General features: G+C 40.7%; 1 protein-coding gene across 2 annotated transcripts in view; it reads left to right on the top strand.

Annotated features, from left to right (window-relative positions):
• Positions 1-749: 749 nt before the first annotated feature.
• Positions 750-25,399, top strand: part of LRRC4C (leucine rich repeat containing 4C) — a 163,759-nt gene continuing 139,109 nt past the window's right edge. For both annotated transcript variants that reach the window (XM_042958575.1, XM_042958574.1), the window contains exon 1: positions 750-1,707. The gene's annotated coding sequence lies outside the window, so the exon portion shown is untranslated. The remainder of the gene's footprint in view (positions 1,708-25,399) is intronic.

Below are 25,399 nucleotides of genomic sequence, written 5' to 3'. Positions count from 1 at the left end.
GAGCCGCGAGCCAGGGCGATGGCGCTAAGGACGGCGCGGAGCAGCTGCGCTCCCGGGAACGCGTCTCCTCGCGGAGGACCCGCCAGCGTCGGGAAGGTCTGCGCGAAGAGAGACCAACTTGTGGCTCCAAAATGCACCCGACGCAGCTGGAAATGAGATCAAAGCTGCAGTTTCCTTCGAGAAGGAGGCGAGGAGCCCGCGATTAGGGATTTAACAAAATTCTCAACCTCCTTCGTTCCGTTTTCTATTTTCCTTTTTTTCTTTCCTTATTATTACGATTTCTAAATTTGCCTCACACCCCGTCGGTCCCCCTCACTTCGCCTTGCCCGTTTGAAATAAAAGCCCAGTTTGAACTTCTTTCGCCGCGGCGCCCCCGGATGCGCTGCCCGCTGATGGAGGAGAAGGGGACCCCGGGGCTGGCGGGGGCCACCGGCGAGGGACCGCGTCACGCGTCTCCCCCGTGATCCCGGCGCTGATCGCGGAGTTCTGCAACACCTGGAGGGTCTGGACCGGGTGCCGGGGGTGGGGGCGGGGACAGAGGAAACGAAAGCCACCCCGAGCCTTAAAAAAAAGAAGAAGAAAAAAAAAAGTAGCGGGGGGGGGGGTTGGGGAGAGGAATGGGTTTCTTCTTGACAGCTGACGGAGCCTTGAAATTTTCCTCCACTACCCCCGCCCCCGCCCCCGCCCCCGCCCCCCGCACTCCATTTAACGTGAGATTATGAAATTGCAGAGGCGGTGGAGGGAAGGAGACAGGATATAACAGGGAGTTTGGAGGGAGAGGGGAAGGTGGCTGGCCGGGTGGCTGAAATCAAAAATCCAATTGCGCACTGGGTTGTGATGAGAAATCTAATCAGATCTTTGGAGAAGGGGCCGGCCGGAAGGGTGGCGAGTGGGGGGAGTTGATCCCCAAATTCTTCGAAGGGGGAGCAAGGGGTGAGGAATCAATGATGTAAAAGGAGACTTTTTCGGTGGCGGTGGCGGTTGGGTGCCTTGCAAAAATGAAGGATGCGGGACGCAGCTCTCTCTTGGAACCGAACGCCGTGGATAAACTGATTGTGCAAGAGAAAAGGAAGGAGGAAGCTTTTCCTTGTGAGACCTGGATCTTAACACAAATGTGTATATGTGCCCACAGGCAGCCTTGAAAAATGAAATAAACCAGTGTCGGACCCACGGGGCTTGGTGTGTTCTGACATAAATAAATAATAATAAAACAGCTGCCCCCCCCTCCCCAAAGGATGATTGGAAATGGAGAACGGAGGATCCACAAAGAAAAAGTATGTTCGTTTTTCTCTATAAAGGAGAAAGTAAGCCAAGGAGATATTTTTGGAATTGAAAGTTTGGGGCTTTTTTTTTTAGGAAAGTAAAGACCTGCTATGGTGGTGTTTTCTCTTCTTTTTGAATTTCCCACAAGAGGAGAGGGAATTAATAATACATCTGCAAAGAAATTTCGGAGAAGAAAAGTTGACCGCGGCAGAATGAGGCATTGATTGGGGGAGACAAACCAGCAGAGAGCACAGTTGGATTTGTGCCTATGTTGACTAAAATTGATGGATAATTGCAGTTGGATTTTTCTTCATCAACCTCCCCCCCCACCTTTTTTTTTTTTTTCTTTCTTTCTTTCTTTTTGGTGTCAAGATCATGCGTTTTCGCTTGTTCTTAACCACCTGGATTTCCATCTGGATGTTGCTGTGATCAGTCTGAAATACAGTGAGTGATCCTTATTTTCTTATTTTATTGATGAAGAAAATGCACATTAATTTAGCAATCCCGGTTCCTATATCCCCTCACCCCTTTCAGTGTGATTTTTAAAGACCTGGCTGTTGGGGGCCAGGAAATAAGGAGAGGGTGGCCCAGGCATATGTTCCCTCAGCTTGTGCTCACCAATGAGCCGGTTTGTTATAATGATGCAGGTTGTCTGCATCCTGGGCAAAGGCCTTTGCAAATCTTCACCAGGGGAAAAAAATCTCCCCAAGAAAGGCGCTGCAGTGTGGGGTGCCTGTGCTGTGTGATTGACACTCTAGAATGCCTTTAAGTTGCAGGGCAGCCCTGGAGTTAGATGCACAGATGTTTAGCCATTGGAAATCGAAGGGACCCAATTTAAATTTCATTATCCAACCTGACATTGCAGATCAACAGAATGTATTAACACAAAAATATGATAATACACCGAGCAGATGAAGGATGGCTTCTGGCTTCTGGCGGGTGGGTGGATTGAGGGAGGGCGAGTGGGCATGGGGGAGGAAGTGGTGGAAAGAGGTGGCTGCGTTTGCCCCATATGTATTGCACACACATGCTCCAGTGTGGTCCTCAGATTACCTAGGTTCTCACCAGTGCTAAGAAAGAGAAGGAGGACCCACTTCTCTTTAACCTAACCTCCTTCAAACTAACCACTTCTTTGGATAACGGAGAGGCTATACGTAGATCGAAGGTGGCTTGGGCAGTTGGCTTGGGTTTTGCCAGAAACGTTTCTAACATCACCAAAACGGGGCTCTTGAGAAAAAAGGCAGAAATCTACTGTCCTGTGGCAACTTAGATAAGGAGCTAAAGAAAAGGTTTGTGTGTTAAGCCCCAGTGCTTCTCAAGTGCCAGCTTTGTCTTGGGAGAGAGAGGCCACTAAAGAAAAATAAGAGAAGCTTGAAAATGCTTGGAGAGCCTGGGGGCCTGTAGGATCACCCCTCTTTCCATCTCCTGTAGGATCACCCCTCTTTCCATCTCCTTCCTCCTCCATAGTTTCCAGGGTCATGGAGCTGGCTTTTAATTTTTTGTTTAACAGAACTCTTCCTCTTCATCCTTCTATATTCCTCTCGGGGGCCTTTTATCAGAATCATAGACTCCTATAACTTTAGAGCCAGAAGACTCCTCAGAGGTCTCATGCCAATAAAAGGAGGAAACTGAGGCCTAGACAAGCTATAACTCTGGGTAACAGCCAAACCTTATGAGACAGGTGACTCACGCAAGCCTTAGAACTGCAGGCAAAAGTCAGTTTGGGATCCAAGCCGGATAGGAATCAACCGTATATGACAGGGCTACTTCTGTCCCCACAGCTGCCATTTTTATCTAGAAGGGTCAAGGAAGGAAACTGTCCTGAGAGCTTGAAGTAGACTCCTATTACTTTGGACCTTAAAAGTAGCCCATCTTCACTATTCATATCCTTTCTTAGATTTTTTTTTTTTTTTTAATAGCAGAGCTCAGATAACCCTAGTTTTAATACTACTAAAAAAAAAAAAGATCCTCAACTCTGGTATATCCCAAAGGAGATAAGAGGCAGAAATCTCCTGGGTCCCTTCTTGGTGTTGGGCACATTTAATCTGGTGAGTGGTGGTCCCTGGAGAGTCATTAAGAACCATGGAGTTAGATTTATATTAGAGAGATCATAACAGAAACCAGAAACACCCTGCTAAAAGCATCTGAGTCTGTTCCTACACTCACATAATCTATTCTTATCCTTTTCATTACTCCTTAACTAAACTAGCCTACAGCTGAGCACTTCTTTAATTTATTTTTCTGGGCACATGTTTCCTGTTGGGACATAGATCGGGCAATAAATTTACCAACCTATGAAAATAATCGTGCAGGATTTTCTTTTTCTCCTCTGAGTCCTTGTAGGTTTCAGCATATCTTAAAATTCCTTGCAGGTTTTCTGCAAGGTTTTCTGCAAGGTTTTGTTTGCTCGTTTGTTTTGTTTTTATGTGACCACAATGAAGTCACCACTTGTGATCATAGATTTACTCAAGTTATCTCAAGTTTCTGCTCAGTTGCAACTTAGCACAGGTGACAAAAGAGAAAAAGGAAAAATAAAAGTGAACTTTGATTGTTTTTACTGGACAGCTCAGCTCTGGGCTTCACGTGGGAAACCCATCCAGTCATGCAATCAGCCTGGCTCTGCCCATCAATGGAGGTCTTCCTTCCTTCCTTCCTTCCTTCCTTCCTTCCTTCCTTCCTTCCTTCCTTCCTCTCTATTTCTTTCCTCTCTCTCTTTTCTGGAATTCAGAATTTCTTCACTGCTACTCCAATTAGATCTCAGAGTGTGTCCCTCTCCTAAACCTTGTCAGCTCCTCTCTGTACCCTCCACACCTGCAAACTTCTCTGTAAGGAGAGGGGAGAAAAGAAGGGGATGGTGGCGGAGGGCAGACGGAGAGAGAAAAGGGGTATAGATATGTTTAAAGTCGTGGGCTGAAACGTGTTCTCCCACTCACCTCCACTTAAACGTGTTCTTCAGATCTAGAGATGATGGAGCATCTAAGGGTGTCATCATTTTCCATGCCGGTGAGTCACTTCACCAGCATTATAGTTAGGGACATGCCAGCTTGGGGGTTAGCCCCTTTCTTTTGGCGTTCAGAGTTGGCCTAATACTTTAGGCAACTTGCTCGTGGTCTGATGGAAGAATTTCGACCATGTTAGACTAGGAAAGTTACCTCACTGCAGCTTATCTCAGGGCTGAGGGTCGTACCCACTGAATAACATTCCTGAGTAGATACTTGTATACTGGGATTCTGCTGAGGGCCACAGGCCCATAACACTACTGGATTTTGCAAGTTTTGAGGTTGCCTTTTCAAATATCTTCCCCTCTCTGACTTATCACTGTGCCCTTTGGGCAATATCTTTAATTTCTTTGACCCTCAATGTTCTCATCTGTATGGTGGGGATGATAATGTCAGCAAGTTAGAATTGTTTTGTGACTTGAAAGTAATGTTATGCAAAGCCCCAAGCACAACAGACCCTCTGAGGAAGGCTGTTAGTTATGGTTGTTCTTGGATTAATTTGGATTAACTTGCTGGGGAATTAATAGAGGCTGGCCGAGCACTTTACCAGTTCTAGTGGCTACACTTGAGAACTAGGGAATGCGCAACTGACCTTACAGGAGTTGCCAGATTCTTCTTTTGATGTCTTATCAGGACAGATTGACTGTACTAGATCACTTTAGATAGGAAATGCTGCTTCAAGCCCGAAGCTGAAAATCAAGATTTTCTCCTTAAGTTACAGAAAAATAAATCTCAGCAAAAATAATACTTGAGAGAGATTTTAGCAAAAAATAATGCTGTTGTGTATACTTTCGGTCTAAAAGTTGCATGTGATAGCTCTTGTATATTAAATGTATAATTTTAGCTATAAATTACATTGTCTGCCTCTGGCATGCTCAAAGTAAAGACAGGTTTCTAGACAATTATATAACTTAAAGTAGCTAGTATAAAATTCCATTAATATTAAGGCCCCCAAGTCCACAGTTTGAATGCATAGCCTTCCTAATTATAATGAATTCTATGTTAGTTGAAAATCTTCACTTTATGATAGGATAAGGGCCTGACAGGGGAATGAAATCAAGAGTCCATGTAGACATGCTTGTCTTCTACTTTGTGTGTTCAAATCTTCCAACATCAACTTACCAGTGGTTTTCTGAGGCAGCCAGTCACGGTCATTGCTCATAATTTCATTGTCTACAACAGCAGCCCTGTGCTGTGTCCTTTTTGTCAACATGTTTCCAGAGACCTGTTCTCCGGGGGAAAAGGAGTCCTACTGTTTTAATTATTGTTATTCTTGATATCTTATCTGTGGGTGATAACGGGAAAGTCAGGCTGAGGAATTGCCCACTGGAATTCTATACTGTTTTCTTTCCAATTAGGAAAGCGGTTTGAAATCTGTGTTAATTTTGGAAAAGCATCTTAAAGCTAATCATTTTCACTTCAGTGGAAGTTCTTACCATTTCATAAATTTTACTTTTTTGGGTGCTTCTTAAAGGTGAAATGTGGACTCTGGTGTCATAAGTGAATTTGAATATTCAGCTTTCCACTGAGTCATGAGTGTTACATGCACTATCTAACCTCTCAGAGTCTGTTTGCTCATCTGTAAACTAGAGGTAATAACACCCGTATAGAACTGACTGCCATGAGGATGAAATCAGATCGCGTATGTTATGTACAGTAGGCATTTAATAAGTGCACATTTAAATTGAGCATCTATGATTTCAGTTTCATGCATAGTTTACCAAAAAAAAAAAAAAACCCTGATATTGTCTTGTTTGAGGGAAGCAGTTAACCTAAATTCATGTTGGTATAGATTTTAAAAAGGAGAAATACATTAATAGGGTCAGAGTAACACAAATGGGTACACCTATTTTTGGCGAGATCCTACACTTTTTTTCTTCTAAGTTTTTATTTGAATCTCCAGGTCCTCATCCTGACAAGTGCCTTCCTTAATCCCCATCACCTATTTCACCCACCCCCTCAGCCTCCTTCCCTCTCATAACTGTCAGTTTGTTCTCTATAGTTGAGAGTCTTGTTTCTTGGTTTCCCTCTCCTCCTCCTCTCTCTCCCCATCCTCCCCTTTGCTCATTTGTTTTGTTTTGGTAAGATAACACGCTTTTAAAGTGTATTTGGGAGTGCTTTAGTGAGTGTCATTCCCTCAGGAAACGACTGAAGCATACCTTGTGAATTATGGAAAACATACTCTGTGTCCACGTAAACTTTGTTTAGATTGCCAAGTACTTTGTCACACAGACATAAAAAATTAATGATTTATAAATGGTGTCTTGGAGGAGTCTCCGGGGAGATCAAGACTCTCTTGCCTCTTACTGTTTCTTCAAAAGGATTCCTCTGGAGAGATGTAAATTTGACAGTTGAAATTTGGGCGGGCAGATCCTGTGGCTGAGACAGTGTGCTTGTAACGCTCTCTGACGGCGAGGGTTGTATTTGTTTTCTGGCATGTTTTCAGCATCTCAGAAGAGTGTCTGACAAACAGTGTCCATGCGGTAGATAGTCTTTGAATGGCTAATTGAATTTGGTTTGAGACATCCCCTCCAAAAAACTCAAACGCATGTGTATCTGTGTGCTCGCACCTGCCTACCAACATGAAACCTGGCTTTCAGGAATCTAGGGAGGCTTAATGAGAAATGCCAATGGCTATACGGACTCTGTGTGTGTGTGCGTGTGTGTGTGTGTGTGTGTGTGTGTGTGTGTGTGTGTGTGTGGTGATATCTGTACCCACACATACACACAGATTAAGCATCTATTGAGTGGCTCCCTTATGTTGGAAATCTTGAGGTCCGAAAGTTGGGTGATACAGTGTATTTTTCCTACTCTTGATGCTATCAGTAAGGGACTGTAACAATTTATTTGAGTCATTTTACCTCGTTTAGGTCAGGTTTCTATTCTCCTCTATTAAATGTAAAAACTAAGATTTCTTCAAGCTAAGATTTTTGGATTCTGAATTTATAATTGACTACCTAGGAATTAAGGATTTCTAGAAACTGAAAATATTAATCCCTGATCTTGGGATACTAGTTGTTAAAATGTAGAGTATAGTATTCTAAGAGGAAAGCAAAATGAATGTTATAATGGTAGACACGTAGGATAAAAAGGTGAAGGAAATCTCTAAAGTGTTTGTAGGGGAAATATAATGGGATTTGGAATAGATGGACATTGAATTCCAAATTTGTTTCACACCTGTTAGCTGGTGGATCCTAAGTAGAAATTAACCTTTCTAGGCCTCAGTTTCCTCAACTGTAAGAATAGAGATAATTTTTTTTTGCAGTTATTTTGGGAGCATTGAGATGTCTATGCATTTGGCACATGATCAGTTCACAATAAATGCTAGCTCACTTTCTTTTCATTGAAATCTTTGGTTATTTTTCACAGAAATGGGAACGTTTAACTGAAAGTCTCTTGAGTGTTTTGCTTTATATTTATACTGAATATGTAAATGAAAGATTTTGCCAACTTACCATCAAAGTTGGTAATATTACTTTTGATAATGCTGCTAATGTCAGTCATTTTTATAATGAAGTCTAAAAATGATGAAAAAACTTATGTAAGATGAATAAACTTTTATTTCAACCTTGGCATCAGCTGATGGTAGATTTCTATGCTCATGGAAGGAAGCTTTTAACACTTATGGAGATCATGAGGATAATTTCCTGATAGCAATGGGAACTACCATTTATTGAGCATTTGGTATGCACCAGGCACTGTGTCGAAATTATACAGCTTTCTGCTTAATTCTCATCTAGAGAACTGAAACACAAAGAGGCTAAATAATTTGTCTAAGGTTATACAGCAACTAATGAATGCAGCTAGAAGTAGAAGCTATATTTCTTCTGGCTTTAGAACCTGAGAATCAGTAAATTCAGGCTTGCTGACTTGGTAACAAATAAACTTGCCAGCTCACCATCATCTAGCCTAGTACTCAGTCTGAATATTTTAATTGAGATTGAGATGGCTACAGTCTTTGTTTTCCCTGTTTCTTGAAACAAAGGTTATACCAAGATGCTCAGGTCACATACCTTGCATATTGTTATCAGTCTTCAATAATGTCCAAGTGTGTCCCTAAGTGAGAAAGGGACAAGTAAGAAACACTTGGGGAAAATTGCCCTACCTCACTCAACATACTGATAGAACGGCCTTGCAAATTGCCCTGAGAGTATCTGGAAGTTCAAAGCTGTATGGGAAATGAGGTCAATGTTAATATTAAGTTTGGTGTTTAGTTACAATATCATACAAACCAGAGATGCTCCTAATGGGAGGCACCCAATGCCTGATCTCAGGTCTCATCATAATTGATCTGTCTGTAGCTGTCGATGCCATTACTACCTCTGGCTTTCTGAAACCCCTCCAGAAGTTTAAGGTGCTGCTCACTATCCCTTCCTTTATTAATTTCACTTCACCCTCCTCCAGCCTTCCTGTTGAAGGCTTCCTCCTTTGAATCTATTCTTCTCTACTCCACTCTACTCTACTCTACTCTACTGTATTCTATTCTGTTCTCTCTGCCTGTCTGTCTGTCTGTCTCTTCCTCTCTCTGCATTCTTAGGAGATGTCACCTGGGCTTATTTTAAGAGATGACACTAAATCCTTGGCCTCAGCCCCCCTTGTGGCTCCTAAGTCTCCATTGCCAGCAAGCTCCTATTCACTTATCTGGTCTGCTGTAGACCTTACAAACTTAATACCCCAACTGTAACTGATTGTTTGCCCTCCGGAAGCCTATATATTTTCAGTTACAAATGATATCAATACCTCTTTTACCTCCTTCATATCCAGTGACTCATCAAATCAATCATCAATCTACTCTCTGTCTTAAACTCAGCTCTTTTGTCCCCCTGCCTGGATTCCATTGTTTCTCTCCTAGATGTCTTCTGATGACGCCAGCTCTTCTTCAGTGTAGTCCATTATTCATTCCTTCTTTAAAAGGATCATCCTAAGAAATAAATCTGGACATCCCATTCTCTATATTCTATAAATACATTTACAGGATAAAATCAAAATTCTTCTCTTGATAATAGAATCTGGCCAGCCTATTCATAGCAATAGGAACTACCTTGCCTGCCTAATCTACTGAGTATTTTATTCTTCTGGAGATACCCTAGGCTAGTTTTGGCTCAAACTTCGTGAGACCTCATCAATGTGCCTAGGATGTACTCATACTTCAAATCTCACAGCAAATTATCTCCTCTGGAAAAAACCTCTCCTGGTGTCCCCAGACCCTCAGAGTCCCCCTATCCTCTCTATACACCAGCATTTTGTTCAGAGATCTGTAATAGCTTTAGGGGCACCTGGCTGGCTCAGTACATAGAGCATGCAACTCTTGATCTAAGGGTCATGAATTTGAGTCCCACGTTGGGTGTAGAGATTACTTTAATAATAATAATAATTAATAATAATAATAATAAATCTATAATAGCTTTTATTACTGTTATAACACCTATTTATTTGGCTAAAACCTACAAGACTGTGACCTCTTTTAGGATATGGGCCTCATCTTACTCACCTTGTCATATCCCGTATCTAACTAACATAATGGACAGGAGTTCTCAATGAGTTTGGTAGCACCAACAAATGAGTGGACTGATCTAATGATCTAACGCATTTTTAGAGTAAAGAAGTTCCTTCAATTCAGTTTATGGTGTAGGCCATCATTTTTCCAATATTTTCACCATCGGAATCACCTTTAAATATTTTTTCATTTAGGGACCCAATGTGTCAGAACTACTTTGCAATTTGTTTCTCCATTTTCCCTAATTGAAAACATATACTTGCCAGTCATCCCTCTAGAACTAACCCAGGTAAGCATTGTTGCCATGACTGAGCCATAAACTGAGCCAAAAGGAAAGGGGTTTTAATTACCATATGCAATTGTAGGAGTACCTGCATGATTTCTAGTTGGCTTTTTGCAATATTGGTGATAGCTGTCTTTGAGGATAGCCGTTGTGAAAATAGTTCTATAAATATATTTTAGTGTGAATTTTATGCTCTAATTTATAGGTGCCAATAGGCTCACTATAGGCTTTGCCACGCAGACTCTTCGGTGGCACTGTTCACAAAGCATATTGTTTATGAAAAGGAAGGTGTTCCTTGCAGTTGGACATTTTGCACAACCTGTGCAGTTATATGAAGTGGCCCTTTTACTCATGAGTGACTATTGGAAAGAGACTATGCCTTTTAATTTTGCGTATTGCCCAAATATGGACTCATGCAGTGGGAGGATGAAAAAAGATGGTCTCTTTAGTGAAAATGCCTGGATTATAACATTTGGTGGGTTGTAGTCACCTTTTACACCATGGAAACAGCTGACTTTATGGAGCCTGGTATATCTCAGAAGATGTTCCAGCATCATGTTTCAGAAGGACACTTCCTCCCTTCATAAGAAACAGAAGACCTGGATTAGATGAAAAAAATAAGGTGCTAAATGGTAAGACACTGATTATGGCTTTATTTTATTCTTCAATGTTTGAATGTAAATCAATGTCTTGAATTTGTTGAATTCGATCATTTCCTTTTCCTTTAGACTTTTTTTTTAAAGTTTTCTTTTAGTTGTAGTTCTTTTTTCAAGTTTAGGGATTACCATTATTAATTTCTAATAATAGTAAATAAGAGAACATTAATACCAGTGCTTCACAGTGCTTTTTAAATCTAGCTATACCTTTGAATCCTCTCAACAAGATTTTGGTCCCAGAACTTCCAAAGCAATACCCTCTGCCTAGTAACTCCATCCTTTGTGATAAAGCATCGGGATCTGGTATGCGTGGTGGCGGGAGAAGGGGTGGTGTGCAAGGGAAGTTTCCTTTAGAAGAGCAAATGCTAAGTTTGGTCTCTGCTTCTTGCCAAATTACAAACTGCTGAGACAACACTGTTTTCTTGGAGAGGTCCATTTGTTTTATCCAATCAGTTTTGGCCAAGTCACTTACGGGATGTGGGAGAATGTAGCCATTCAATGATATTCCTGTGTTTGTTGCTAAGGTGGGTATCTGGGATGGGGATTGGTTTCACAGATTAAAAAAATAGTAAATAAGGTCTTTTTCTTATGACTAATACTGTCCTCCTGTTATTACAGTCATCTGTTATTGTGATGTGGTCCTTCCTAGAACAAGTTGATTGATTGATTTGTGATGTTTAAAAAGGTGTGCTGTTGTTGATAACTGCTGATCATTTTATAGTTTTTTGAGCCTAAGAATTGTAGTACTATTCTCAGGACAGTAGACAGGTTTTCTTGAACCGATGACCTAATTATGATGGTGAGAACTTTAGTAACTAAGTATGCAGAGGTTTTTAAAAAGGTGCGTGACATTTCAAAATGTAGACACGAATGGTTTAAAATGCAATGATTTACAATTGAACGGTTGACAGTTGAATCTGAGCCAGATCTCGTATTGTGCTGATTTTACAGCCTTACATGGGAATGAGGGGAATGGGGGAGCCGGGGAGGTGTTCGACTGACAGATTGAGATTACCATGAGCCTGGCTGTTCTGATCTGGGCAGAGAGAATGCTGATAGTGTAGTTAGCTGGTCTCTAGAGAGACTCACCTGAGAAGGGACCAGAGATGTGTGTGGCTGAATGAATTCAAATGCATTATGGGGAATGAGCCAGGGGACTGCTTTCTTCTAACTGAAAAGGCAGAAAGTCAGAAGCCACCCTAAAAGAGTTAACATCTACACAGTGGTGTTCAGGAAGGCAAGAATGGAACTATAAAGGCTTTCTCTGTATTGTTTGCACGTTGCCATGGCAATAGTTTCCAGCAGAAGTTACATGTTTTTTTTTCAATTCCCCAAAGCAGCAAACAGCCTTCCCCTCTCCTTCTCATCCTCGCTTCATCCCTCCCTGTCTCTCTCCATCCTTAGTCCTTACCTCCCCCTTCTTTCCCTCCTCTCTCCGTCCCTTCTTTTGTTCTCACTTTCTTAACTCACTCCCCATTAACAACAGAAATATTCCAACTCCATGAGGTTGGTTTTAGGCAGAAAGTGAGTCAGACATACAGCCCTCTATCCGCGTTTCTGTTTTCCCCGTCTGTTTACACATTAAAGACCTAATTAGATAGAAGCTGTGGATGGAAGCAGGGTTGGGGCTTTCCCTTGTTGGTAGGACATAGAACATATTATAATGGTTGGTGTTGTGGTGATATGTTAATTGGATGGCTCCAGGCAAGTGCAGAGCAGCAGTCCCTGACAATTAGAAAGAACAATGACTTTACTATGAAGGAGCCCAGTCTCTTAACCAGTGGAGGGATTAGCATGCACTGCCCGTCTGTGGAAGGTTCCCGTAGACCCCAGGAGAGATCTGCAGTTGGAAACGCCTCCTGTCTCTTTAAAGCTAGGTTGCTGCCTCTCCACTGGCTTCTTTTACTGCCAAAGAAAGTGAAGTGAGGGGACAGTGAGAGATCTGGTTTAGTGGGGGTAGGGTGGGGGTGAACCCTGTCGCATGCAGACCTGGGCCATAGGATAGATTGCAGGAATGTTAGGAAGAAATCTTTGCCTGCTTAATGCACGTGGCCAGTGAATTGTGAAATGGGTCTCATTAGAGCCTTTCATATCCCGGCATGTGCCAAAGTGCTTTGCCGGCACAGCGCCATCACTTCACGTCCTACCCTGCTGCTGTTCGCTGCGGCCAAGAAGGGACAGAGGCTCTGTCTGTATTAAAGGCTCCAGTCCCATCGCTCTCTGTGCACTGTTCATTGTGAGGCGCCTCTGGGCCTTTCAGTCTGGCCGGGGATGAGGCTCAACACATCCCCTAGGTGTTTGCAGTGAGGAAATAGGAAGGATTTGAGCATCACCGATAGGTTTGAGGCAGCCAGTGGGTGCTGACACCCAGAAGTTCCCTCTCTTTTCCCCGTGAAAGCTGTTTGTCGGCTCCCCTGCAAATATGCCCGGATACTCACCTGAAATGGAAGATGGGTAGTTCAGAACCAAATAAGTCATGAGGGACCTTTGTGTTATTGGATACTTTTTTGCTTTTTCTCAGATTCGTATACTAGAGATTTTAGAATCCCTTTTTATCTGCCAAAGCATAGCTCCATCAGTAACGCTAAGAGCTGCCATAGGCCGAGTACTAGCTACCTGTCAGGCACTCTGCATATCTCTTATTTGGGACATATGATGATCCTACAAGATAGTTGACGTAAAAGCATAGACATGGGAGCCAAATCAAACTGAGCCTTCTCACTTCTTAGATCCGTGACTTTGGGTGATTTACTTACTCTTTTGAACCTCACCTTTCTCATCTGCAACATGGGAATAAATACAGTGCAGACTTATGAATTATACTTGAGGTAACGTGTGTAAAACTTTAAGCAGAATGTTTGCACATGAAAAACATTCAAGCCTTTGTTTGTGAAAATATGAACAGTGTTTTCATATAACAGTGTTATGAAATAGTCACAAGGCATGTGCCTCAGGCAGAACAAAATTAAAAATAATTAAGGGCTGATAGTTTAGTGAAAAAGGAAAAGTCATTTTTGAAGATGAGTTTCTGAATTTGAAATTGTGAAGTTTCTGATATTTTGGGTATAACTGACAGCTTGGAAAGCAGAAAAGATAGAATCATTGAAATAAATTTGTGTTGCATTTGTTCTGGATAGATGGTTTCCATCCATCCGTATTAGGGTATTTTTGGTTTGTTTTTGTGGGGTCAGTCTCTTGGGTTTTACATCAGCTATGATGCCTTAAATTGGAAATAAGAAAAAATAACACTAGCTTAGTTAAGAAAAAAAAGAGAATTTATTGGCACACACAATTGAAAAGTACTGTGGTACATAGAGTTCAGGCATGGTTTGATCCAGATGCTGACCATGTCATAGGAGCCCCTGCTCTATTTTCTGTGTAATTCTTGTAGCTCAGCCTTCTTCCATGGACCATTTTCATCCTCAGACTGTTGTTTTGCATCCTGTAATTCACCCACCAAAGAAAGATTCACAAGTTTGTCCTACCATTTCCAAAGAGCATCCTAAGATCTACTCTAACCGGACTTTTAGGTTATATGCCCACTCACTGACTCATGATTGGCCTCAAGGGAATGGAACTGACAGTCAAATACATATCCAAATGGAATTCAGAAGTTATCAAGAGACAAGGGGAATTAGGTGCTGGAGAGATAATCACAGATAAATATCATGGGTCTAATGGTGGAGAGTGGGAAGGATGAGTTGTTATGCTTCAGACAGTAACTTGCTACAAGGGTTACTTTTGTTCATACTTGTCTGTAATCCTACACTGTGTATAGGTATTGAAGTTTTAATAACCACCTAAGGAGTTTTGTTCTTCCAGCAAATCATCTGGCTGTAGCCATCAATTTTTCAGAGGAACAACTTCATCTGCCTTCATGCTGTTTCTGCCTTGCCCCTTTCATCTCTTAGGAACACGTTTTTGTTTTTGAATGGGAGTTTACAAGCTTTTCTGGAAGTGTGGAAACAAAAACAAAAACAAAAGACTCCTCTTCAGGCAAGAACAGTTCATCGGTAGAGGTTCTTTAAACCGCCTCAAACACCCATGTTCCTGGTCACCTGCACCAACCAAGGGTGTGCTTCTATCCAGCTTTGATTTCATTTAATTGGTCACTACAAAGATCGCAGCAGTGACATAGTCCATGCCCAAACTCTCCGTTCTGCCTACCCAGAGATACTAATCCATGTAATATGGCACAATGTCCTTTGCTCCTTAATATAAGGCAAGGTGGAAGAAATACTTACTGGGCTTTGGATACAAATATTTGTTAAGGTGATCCATTTAAAGACAGGACTGCTCACCGAGTTCAAGGACTGGGAATTATTATCTGTGGTCCTCACACTGTGTGTACTGTATCGTGCACACTGTGGATACTTTACTTATACTTACATAGTGGCCTGCTTGAATTGAGACTCTAAGCAAGTCCAAATGCTTCTCATAAGAGCTGTTGGAGAGCAAAATGCTGGTAGAATAGGTAGGACCTAGAGATTTACAATAGTGAAGAAGACACCAATTTATTGACCACCTTTTATATAGTAGAAATGGTAGTGGGTTATTTTTCATGTTTTATCTCATTGTGCCCTTGCAAAAACTACTATAGTAGTAGTAGTAGTAGTAATAATAATAATAATAATAATAATAAAATGCAAAAAATGACAGTAATAGTTGACACTTGTTGGTCTATTGTTATGTGTAAGCACTGTTCTAAATGCTTTACCTCTGTAATGACATAGATCCACAAGCAAATAGGCATTTTTGTTTGTTTGTTTTTTGTTTTTGTTTAGACTTGAGGAAAGCAAAGTTTCAGTAGGCTCAGTTGACATATCCATGCCACAGAGCTGATGAATGACACAGCTGTTTTGAAAGTTTGGTCAGCCCTGTGCTTTTTCTGTTCTGGTAGGCTGCCTCTCACATGAGTCTACTTCATACAAACAACAACGACAACAACAAGGACAACAACAAAACACCACTTAAACTTGGTTTCTTTAAGTGTAAAGCAATCAAAACACCAAGAGCTGTAACTCTTTCCATTAAACCTCACTTGTTTTCGAATTTTTTTTCTGTGTCCTTAGCTTTGCCAGTCTGTTGTAGTAGTTTTTCAGACTCTAGTTTGGTTGAGGGCAGCTGCTAAGGCACAACTCTGGATAGTTGAACTATATCAACCATTTGAGATCACGTCAGGTAAACTACACGAGTGTTTTTAGGTGGCCTTATTGTTTGTCTTCTGTTGGGCAGAATGAAGAAGCATTTACTACCCTCCCCATGGTCCCTGGCAACTTTGAGTATCTCAGCAGATACTAGTGGTTGGTAGGCCTTCTTCCTGAAGACAGTAGGACACAAGCATCACATGCTTAGCTGCATACGGCTCTACTACGTATTTCTTGTCTCATTGTAACTATCAAAAGACACCCTCCTCTGTAGATAGAAAGGGGTGATTGGGTCCTTTCCTTATAGTCCCTAAGACTATTCTATCCGACCAGCATGGTATGCTTGAGAAGCCAAAGGGGAGATAGCTCTGGGACACTGTTTTTGCTGCCTTTCCCAAGAAGCCGCTAAACAAAATTGCTGTCCTCAGCATATCCAGGCATTGGGCCAGTTAGGAGGCAATGCCCCAAACACTTTCCTTACTCATTCACTGTATCACACGTCTTTCGCTTATGACACATACAATGCAAGAGCACAGAAAGCGAGCACACACACAGCAATTATAGGCTCTATGGACACAAACACTTGCTCATGCGTGCATGTGCGTGCGTGCGTATGCACGCACACACACACACACACACACATACACACACACACACACACACGCATGCATACACATAATCCCCACCAGTTTATCTTAGTGTTCTGAATTCCCACATGACTTCTGAAGGGCCTCTTAGAGCCTTGTGCTATTCATCTTTCTCTGTGATTCAAGATAGAGAAAGAATGCACACAGGGCAATAGATTGTGGATTCAGGGCCTGGTTTGACATCTGAGAATTATTCTCCTCATTGCCTACTGTATATTTGACCCAATATCCTCTGTTTAAAGAATATGAAGTGACTGTAATATCAGTTGCGGCTTCTTATCCCCAAATCTAATGCTTTTAGAAACAAACAGAAGAGGCTTTGGTGCTTTTCGCTTTTTTATGATATCTGAACAATTTCTTCCTGTCCCTGGGGGCTGACAAGACAGAGTGGTTCTTGCTTCTTGTTGTCTCCAGACTATGCCCCTTTCCTACCCTAACTCAGGCTTTTAGTACTTATCAGGCCCGGATAGCTATAATCATGCCCTGATTTGCCCTTCTCCTCCCCATCCACCTTTATCACCAGTTATTTATTTTCCAAAGGCATTGCTGTTCTCCTGGTAGCAAACCCTCACTTGGAAAATAAATGCCAGACCCTGAAGTCTGGCACTGCTCTAGAGGGCCTCTCTCTCAGCTCTTTTTCTCTCCACTTCAGTATATATTTCTAACCATATTGTTGCCATTTCCTATACACTGCTTTGTATGGGCAATTGTTCTATGTACTATTTGTTTCCTGACCTGGGGTGAAGGCTCCCTGAGGTCAGCTCCTTGACTGGCACTTCCGTGTCCTCCCCTCCATGCCTAACACAGAGGAGATACCCAATCTATCTTCATAGCAGGAAAAACAAAAAAAAAAGTTTGGCTTCATAAGCTTCCAACTCCCAATCTTAAACAAAACAAAACAAAACATTGCTTTCTTTTTCATTATTTTTTTCATTATTTTTCCTAATAGATGACCTCATAGACTCTACTTGGGGCTAGTCAACCTTCTCTACTAGGGGCACCCACCTAGCAGCATGCCGTCTTTGCAACAAGACAAACTCTGCTTTGCTGAGTGTCCTGTAGGATTCCTTGAGAGAGCTGCTATTCAAAGAGCAGTAATTCAGACCCCTAGGTTTCCTGTTGCTGTTTGCTTAGCAGGGATATGGAACTCCATAGTCAAAGCAATACGCTTCTGTGGGCAAAGGCATGCTTGTCTTCTTCACAAGCTTCCCTACTTCTGTTGTTCCATAGCGCTGACATGATAGATGGATTTCCCAAGGGGCACATTCATGTGTACATGATGTTTCTTTTTCCAACTTCTTGTTCTGTGACAGTTATAAGAGTGTAACGAAGTTGCAGCTATTAATGTTTTAAATCTCCTGCCTGTGTTTGCCCATTATTCAGATATGTAGCATTGATTTCTGAAGCTAATCCACAAAATGGGAAGGTGTCATGATGAAGTTTGCAAAAACAAATAGGGGAAACAAGCAAAATGTAGTGAATTTAGCACAAAAGGAAGCAGATAGGATTTACATTTTCTTTAATGTTTATTTATTTTTGAGAGAGGGAGAGAGAGAGAGAGAGAGAAAATGGGGGAGGGGCAGAGAGAGAGGGAGACAGAATCCAAAGCAGGCTCCAGGCTCTGAGTTGTCGGCATTGAGTCTGACGCGGGGCTCGAACTGACCGCAAGATCATGACCTGAGCTGAAGTCGGCCGCTTACCCTACAGAGTCACCCAGGCACCCAGCAAATTTATATGATTTAAAAAGTTGAACTTTTTTTTCTTTGTCATTTCATAGGGTCAAATGCCCCTCCCCCTTTTTTTAAAGGTGAATGACTATGCTATATATGGCATTATTTTTCTTCTAATGTCATTACTTGGCAAACTAAGTTATGTTTATGATGTGTGACCTCCATGTCTGTCATTAACTTCAATAGCTCAATAGTAGCCTATTGACACTACAATAAGATATAAACACTAGAGTCCTGGGAAAAAACTTTGAACAGGTGGTTGTAGGTAAAATAGAAAATGGCAGTCCCTATCACCATAGCATTTTGATAATGGCTTTTTCCCAGTGTCGAATGCCATTGTCAAAGAAAGGTAACATTCTGATGCTGCTGCTCCTACTTTCTGGCTATTGGACGCTAAGCAGGTTACCTCCCCTCTCTGAGCCTTCTGAATCTATAAAATGAAGAGTTTTGATTTAGATGCTCTGTAGTGTTCCTTTTAGCTCTCTCTTTCTGAAGTCTAAGACATTTCACGGAACTATTTGCAGGTAACAGGACTATATTTGCCAGAGAGAGTGGAAATGCATTTTTCTTGTTCCCCTTCTCGGATATTCCCGATGGCTAATTTCCTTTCTGCACATCTTACCCTCCTCTGCCTTTTTTTCCCATCATGCTTGTCAAATGTATTTCTTTCCTCTCCTATCTATGTCTAGCCAAGTCGTCCACATTAGAGTTGCCTTTTTGTGTGTGTGTGGCTATTCCGCAGGGTAAGCAGTTCATTTCAGACTTGCTTCCACTAATTAAACTACGAAATTAAGTAGGTGAATTCATTGATTCAGCACTTGGTTTGATGTTTATATTAACTCATTAAAAGGGAAACCCTGGATGTGGCCAGAGGCTTGACGGGAATCTTTCCCTCCCCCTGAAATCTCCTTTGACTTCCCACACTAGATAGCTATCTCGCTGTTTCTCAGAAGTATTCATGCATCTGGGGAACAGCCAAATGACCGATACTGCAGTGGGCAGAATTCCATTCTTTGTGACTTTGTGTTTATAGAAACAATCATTGCTTGTTCTTCTTGACCTTGCCCTGCTTACTGGCCACTGCTTCAATTCTACTTTTCATATACCTGGTGAATACTCTTTGGATGCTTACTGAGACTTTAGTGATATCTATTCCATGCCAGATGCCCCCGTGGCCACTGCCCGCCTGGCCCCAAGCCCGTGAGGAAAGTAGACCTCCACAGGGGCTGAAATCCTCACCTCCTTTCCATCAGAAAGGACTTATATAAGAAACTGTAATAGGGTTCCACACCTCGCATCAGAGCCATCTGCTGGTTTTCAGGAAAAGTATTGACTTGAAATCTATTTTCATGTTTGTTTCCAGGAATCACATTTTGTTTCATTCTTTTTTTCTCTATACATAGTAACCGCCAGTGAATGATAGGTATGGTGACCATTTGTCACAGAATTGTGCTTACCTACTTTTTTGACATTTTTTTCCATTTATATAGGGATTCATGTCTTTTTTCAAATCTCTGTAAATAGTATCTAGCTAATAATATATGTTGTATGATAAAATAGAGTGGAACATGGCTTGTAATAGAGTAGCATCCGTTGTAAGAGAGGCTTTTCTTGGAGCCTATCCAGGCAGTTCAGTTACTTGTCTAAAGTAATTGGATTAAAAGAAAAATGTACTAAATTTATGTTTCTGATTTTCTATACCTTCTGTTCCTTGCACCCCTGTTAAGAGTCCTGAACTAAGTGTCATTGTCTCTAGACAGTTCATTTATTTGTTCCATGTGCAGTGTGTGCTGATTGATAGCATAAATTGACCTTATCTTCCCATTGCTGCATTGGTAGTAGCCTCTGGTGATCTCCCCCAGCACTGCATACACACCTCTGCCATGGCACTTATCGCATCCTTTAGTAATTACATGATTATTAAATATCTTCCCCACAGCATTCAGAACTTTTCCTTTTTTTAAGTTTGTTTATTTATTTACTTATTTATTTATTTATTTATTTAGAGACAGCAGGGGGCGGGCAGAGAGAAAGGGAGAGAGAGAATCCCAAACAGCCTCTGAACTGTCAGCATAAACCTTGATGCGGGGCTTGATCCCATGAACCATGAGATCATGACCTGAGCTAAAACCCAAGAGTGAGACACTCAACTGGCTGAGCCACCCAGGTGCCCGCAGAGCTTTTTCTATGTAGGAAGCCAGTCTCATTCTTCTTTGTCTTCCTCTTTGATATATAGTGGGTACTCAGTCAGTGTTGAAAGAAAATAAATGGTATAGTGAACACTTAAACCTTGGAATTTGTTAATATAAAGATTTAATCTTTCTGATTTCAGTGCAGTATGAATTTGAGTAAATTTTCTTTTGTAAATTTCATTATCATAGTATTTTGAATTACTATGTCAAATAGTACTACTAAATTCATTTCATACATTTGTGTTTTAAGACACTACTTTGAGTTTTAAAACATATCTAGACATTGTTTTAAAATATTATTGAATGAATATAAATCCAAGAATTAGTTTTAATAAATTAGTTGTTAATCTTTAGTTACTTAAGAAATTTTTTTTCCAAATAGTTAGCTCTTCATTTTATAGTACAACCATTTTATATTTGTGACTTTATTCTGAAAGAAAAAGACAGACAAAAAGAAGAAGCCTAAGGTCATATTGTCTTCTCTTATATGGACCAAATTGAATTGATAATTGTTAAGTCCCTTTTAATTTGTCATAGAATAAACAAACATGACAGTTTTCCCTAATACATTGCATTTAAATTTAAAAAATTTCTAACTTAATATTTGAAATTTTTATGTGTGTATATATGCATACGTGTGTACACATATGCATATATATACACATAAATGCATATACATATATGCATATTCAAAATGTATACATTTTATACACACATAAACAGATATACATATATATTTCTTGGCAGATAATAACTCAGAAGTCTGGATTCTACTTGCAGTGTTTTCCTGTATAACACATTGCAATGTAACAGCATTATACTGTCATTAAAAATACAAATAGTTAGCACTGCTAGGAATTTACCCAAGGGATACAGGAGTACTGATGCATAGGGGCACTTGTACCCCAATGTTTATAGCAGCACTCTCAACAACAGCCAAATTATGGAAAGAGCCAAAATGTCCATCAACTGATGAATGGATAAAGAAATTGTGGTTTATATACACAATGGAGTACTACGTGGCAATGAGAAAGAATGAAATATGGCCCTTTGTAACAACATGGATGGAACTGGAGAGTGTTATGCTAAGTGAAATAAGCCATACAGAGAAAGACAGATACCATATGTTTTCACTCTTATGTGGATCCTGAGAAACGTAACAGAAACCCATGGGGGAGGGGAAGGAAAATAAAAAAAGAGGTTAGAGTGGGAGAGAGCCAAAGCATAAGAGACTCTTAAAAACTGAGAACAAACTGAGGGTTGATGGGGGTAGGAGGGAGGGGAGGGTGGGTGATGGGTATTGAGGAGGGCACCTTTTGGGATGAGCACTGGGTGTTGTATGGAAACCAATTTGACGATAAACTTCATATATTGAAAAAAAAATACAAATAGAGTGGCTCCTGGGTGGCTCAGTTGGTTGAGGGTCCGACTTCAGCTCAGGCATCGGGCTTGCTGCTCTCAGTGCATAGCCTGCTTTGGATCCTCTGTTCCCCCCCCCTCCTCTCTGCACCTCCCCAACTCACACTATCTCAAAAATTTTTTTAAAAGTAAAAAAATATATATACAAATAGAATGTGGGAGATAATAGAGTAATGAAAGGTTATTTCACATTTGTACAAGAATGACACATTTTTCATTATAAAGGGAATCTACTTATAGCTGGAATTAAGTGTGATAGAATCATTGCTCATTCTATAATTTATAATCAAAAACATGATTTCAAAACAACATTCCTTAGGGCACCTGGGTGGCTGTTTGTTAAGCGTCAGACTCTTGATTTCTTCTCAGGTCATGATCTCAGGGTTCATGAGTTCGAGCCCCACGTCCAGCTCCCCACTGACAGCACAGAGCCTGCCTGAGATTTTCTGTCTCCCTCTCTCTCTGCCCCTCCCCTGCTCTCTCTCTTTTTCAAAAATAAGTAAATAAACTTTTAAAGAAGTTTAAACGTTTTGCATTCCTTTAAAATATCATTCCTTTAAAATCCAGATACTATTGTTTTAACTGTTTCTAGCAGAGATATAGCCCAACTAAACAGTTGAAAGTAAAAAGAAAAAAATGTGTTAAAGAAATCTTCACATTGCTTTCCATTTGAGAACGTACTTTCTGCTAAATTTCAGCTTCTAATATCTTTCTGCAGTTGCATGAGAATAATTGATTAAAATAAACATTGGGTACCTTGGATAGTTTTGATACAAGTGTATAATTGTGGACTCAAGAGATACGTGTGTACATTCCACAAAGTAAGATATGTGTCTAAGAGTGGGAAAGCTAGTATATACAGATTATCAATTTTTAGTCAAGGAGTTTGAATTTTCACATATACAACCCCTTTTAAAAGGTATATTATCATTCAGGAATCTTTTTTTACCCCCTTTGAGGCAGTAATTCATTCGGTGTCTTTGCAGTGACAGAGAAAGAGAATGAATCACAGGTTTACACTCTGTTCATGCAGTCTGAATAATTTAATTAATGCTTTTGTAATAAGACTTGCTTTCCTCCAGGATGATTTTTGTTTGAGACTTTGAAGCAAATGAAGATGTTTCATTGAAATTAAGATTTCCACTAGCAACAATTTTATTCTTTCTTTCCTTTTGTTTTTATTTTAAACAATGTTGATTTATTTAGAGCCCATGTGAGTAGGGGAGGGGCACAGAGAGCGCGGGAGAGAGAGAGAATCCCAAGCAGGCTCCATGCTGTCAGTGCAGAGCCTGACACTTGGGCTTGATCTCAGAACCTTAGGATCCTGACCTGAACTGAAATCAAGCATTGGCCCCTTAACTGATTGAGCCACCCAGGCGCCCATGTTTTTTTTCCTTATTTTTAATGCACTAAGAGTAGAATAGGCCCAGGATCAACTGTTCTTTCTCTTTGGGTCTTACACACCTTACAAAGACAATAAAAGCTAACGGATTTTTCTCCTCCTCCCTCAATGCACACAATTTTTCAGTTATTTCAAGGAGAATCACTTCTGTGGATCTTTGCTAAAGGAAAGCTGTTTATTTTTTTTAATTTTTATGTATTTGAGAGAGAGAGAGCAAGCGAGGACATGGCAGAGTGAGAAGGAAAGAGAGAGAATCCCATGCAGGCTCTGTGTTGTCAGCACAGGACCCAGTGTGGGGCTCGATCCCATGAATCAAATTGTAAGATCATGACCTGAGCCAAAATCAAGAGTCAGATGCTCAACCAACTGAGCTATCCAGGCACCCCAAGGAGAGCTATTTCTTGAAGTGGATTTACCTGCATCACGTGTAAGGTCAGAACTCACAGCCACCCTCTTATATATCTATCACAGGCTTAAGTGTTTGAATCAGACATAGATGGATATACCAAGGAAGGTTTGGGTCTATTATGTTCCCAGATGTTCATTTTATTTTGTTTCAAGAGTGTATAGGATTGGATTCATAGTATTACACACTTTGTGGATGAATTTTATTGTTGCTATTTCTGGGGTTTGTTTTGTTTTGTTTTTTTAGGTTACTGGTGGGAAAAAGCTAACTATAAGGCTATAAGGCTAGCTCTTATGGAAATCTCAAAATATTTTTTCATTATTCGTTCCATCTTTTCATGTAATTTCCACCTAATGAAAACCTTCAGCTTTCTGGAACTCCTGAGTGTATCTGTGTTTGGTTTATGTTCAGTTTGGAGAATGCCTATTGTAATGGACTGATGATATATATCTGGAGAATGCCTGTTGCCTATTGTAATGTGCAAGAATGGATTGATGTGTCATGCTAAGGTTTTTAATGACATTTTTATAGCACTGAACTTCACTCAGAACCTTTAAGGATGGGACTTAATGCTAGACTGATTGGAATTATATTAATAAGTGAGTGAGTTGGGAAATAAAGCAAGTGGTCTGCATACTATGGTTCATTCCTAGTTTGTCACGTCATACGATGTGATACGATAAAATGCCATCATATGATTCCCTAAGTCTGGGATGCAGTTCTGAACGGAGCCATTGATCTCCACCAAGATGTCCATGTGTGTGTCACCCGTGAAAGAGTCCTTCCTTACGAGATCCTCATGTCCCCTCACCCATATTGACAAACAGTGATCTACATTCAGGATTGATGGGAGTGGAGAATGAGAGGTTTCAGGTTGAGCAGAAATGTAATTAGTAATTACTAAATTACTAATTACTAATTACTAAAAAAAAATTAGTAATTTTTTGTGGCAGGGCAGCCCAAGCTCATACTCACTGAGGCAGCTTCAGCTTGAGCCAGGATGTGAGCACATTTGATGTAGTCCAGTTCAGAGCAAGTTCTTAAATGCCTGCTATGCTATGCTAGCCACTACCAGTATATGTTAGGTATGAAATCCTCTCTGTTACATAGAGCTGTAAAGTTAGTAAGGGAAGAAATTCAACTTGCATTTCCGACCTTTTGTGCTCTGTAACTTAGGAAAAATCCTTTAACCCTTCAGAAGCTCCCTCTCTTCGTCTGTGAAATGCAGCTGCTCCCACATTCAGTGTTGTTGAAAAGATGGAAACAGATGGCAAAGCAGAGGACACTACATAATTTTTATATATGAGAGGTTTGGGGTTTATAGGCTGCTGGAAAGGAAAGGGTCCCTTGGCGACTGGTTCTGCAATAGCAAGCTAGTTGCTTTTCCTTGGGTAAGATATATATCTGGGTTGCACAGGGGCTAGGCGTTTTGATAAAAATTATTTTGAGACCTAAAGTGCATCTATCCCTTTAGAGTATAGAAAAGTCTCTTATGGTTTTTAAAAAGATACTCAAATTGAGGGTTTCAGACTCTGTGGCAACACCTGGCTTGCAGTGGGTGCTCCAAAGTCATTATGCTGAGCTTTTTCCCAGTAGCCAACTTATTGAGGAAACAAAAACAGAAAGAAAAAAAAGTATTAAAGCTAGCTTACCCAGATTGTTTGTGTACACTACTGTGATCAAAATCACCTGATACGCATGGTAACTTTCAACTTCGTTCTGCCTATAAACAGTCAATGATCTTGTTAGTTGCAGCTG

This window comes from Panthera tigris, chromosome D1 (genome assembly GCF_018350195.1).
Source record: "Panthera tigris isolate Pti1 chromosome D1, P.tigris_Pti1_mat1.1, whole genome shotgun sequence".
NCBI classification, from domain to species: Eukaryota; Metazoa; Chordata; class Mammalia; order Carnivora; family Felidae; genus Panthera; species Panthera tigris.
This window is presented reverse-complemented; position numbering and strand designations above follow the sequence as displayed.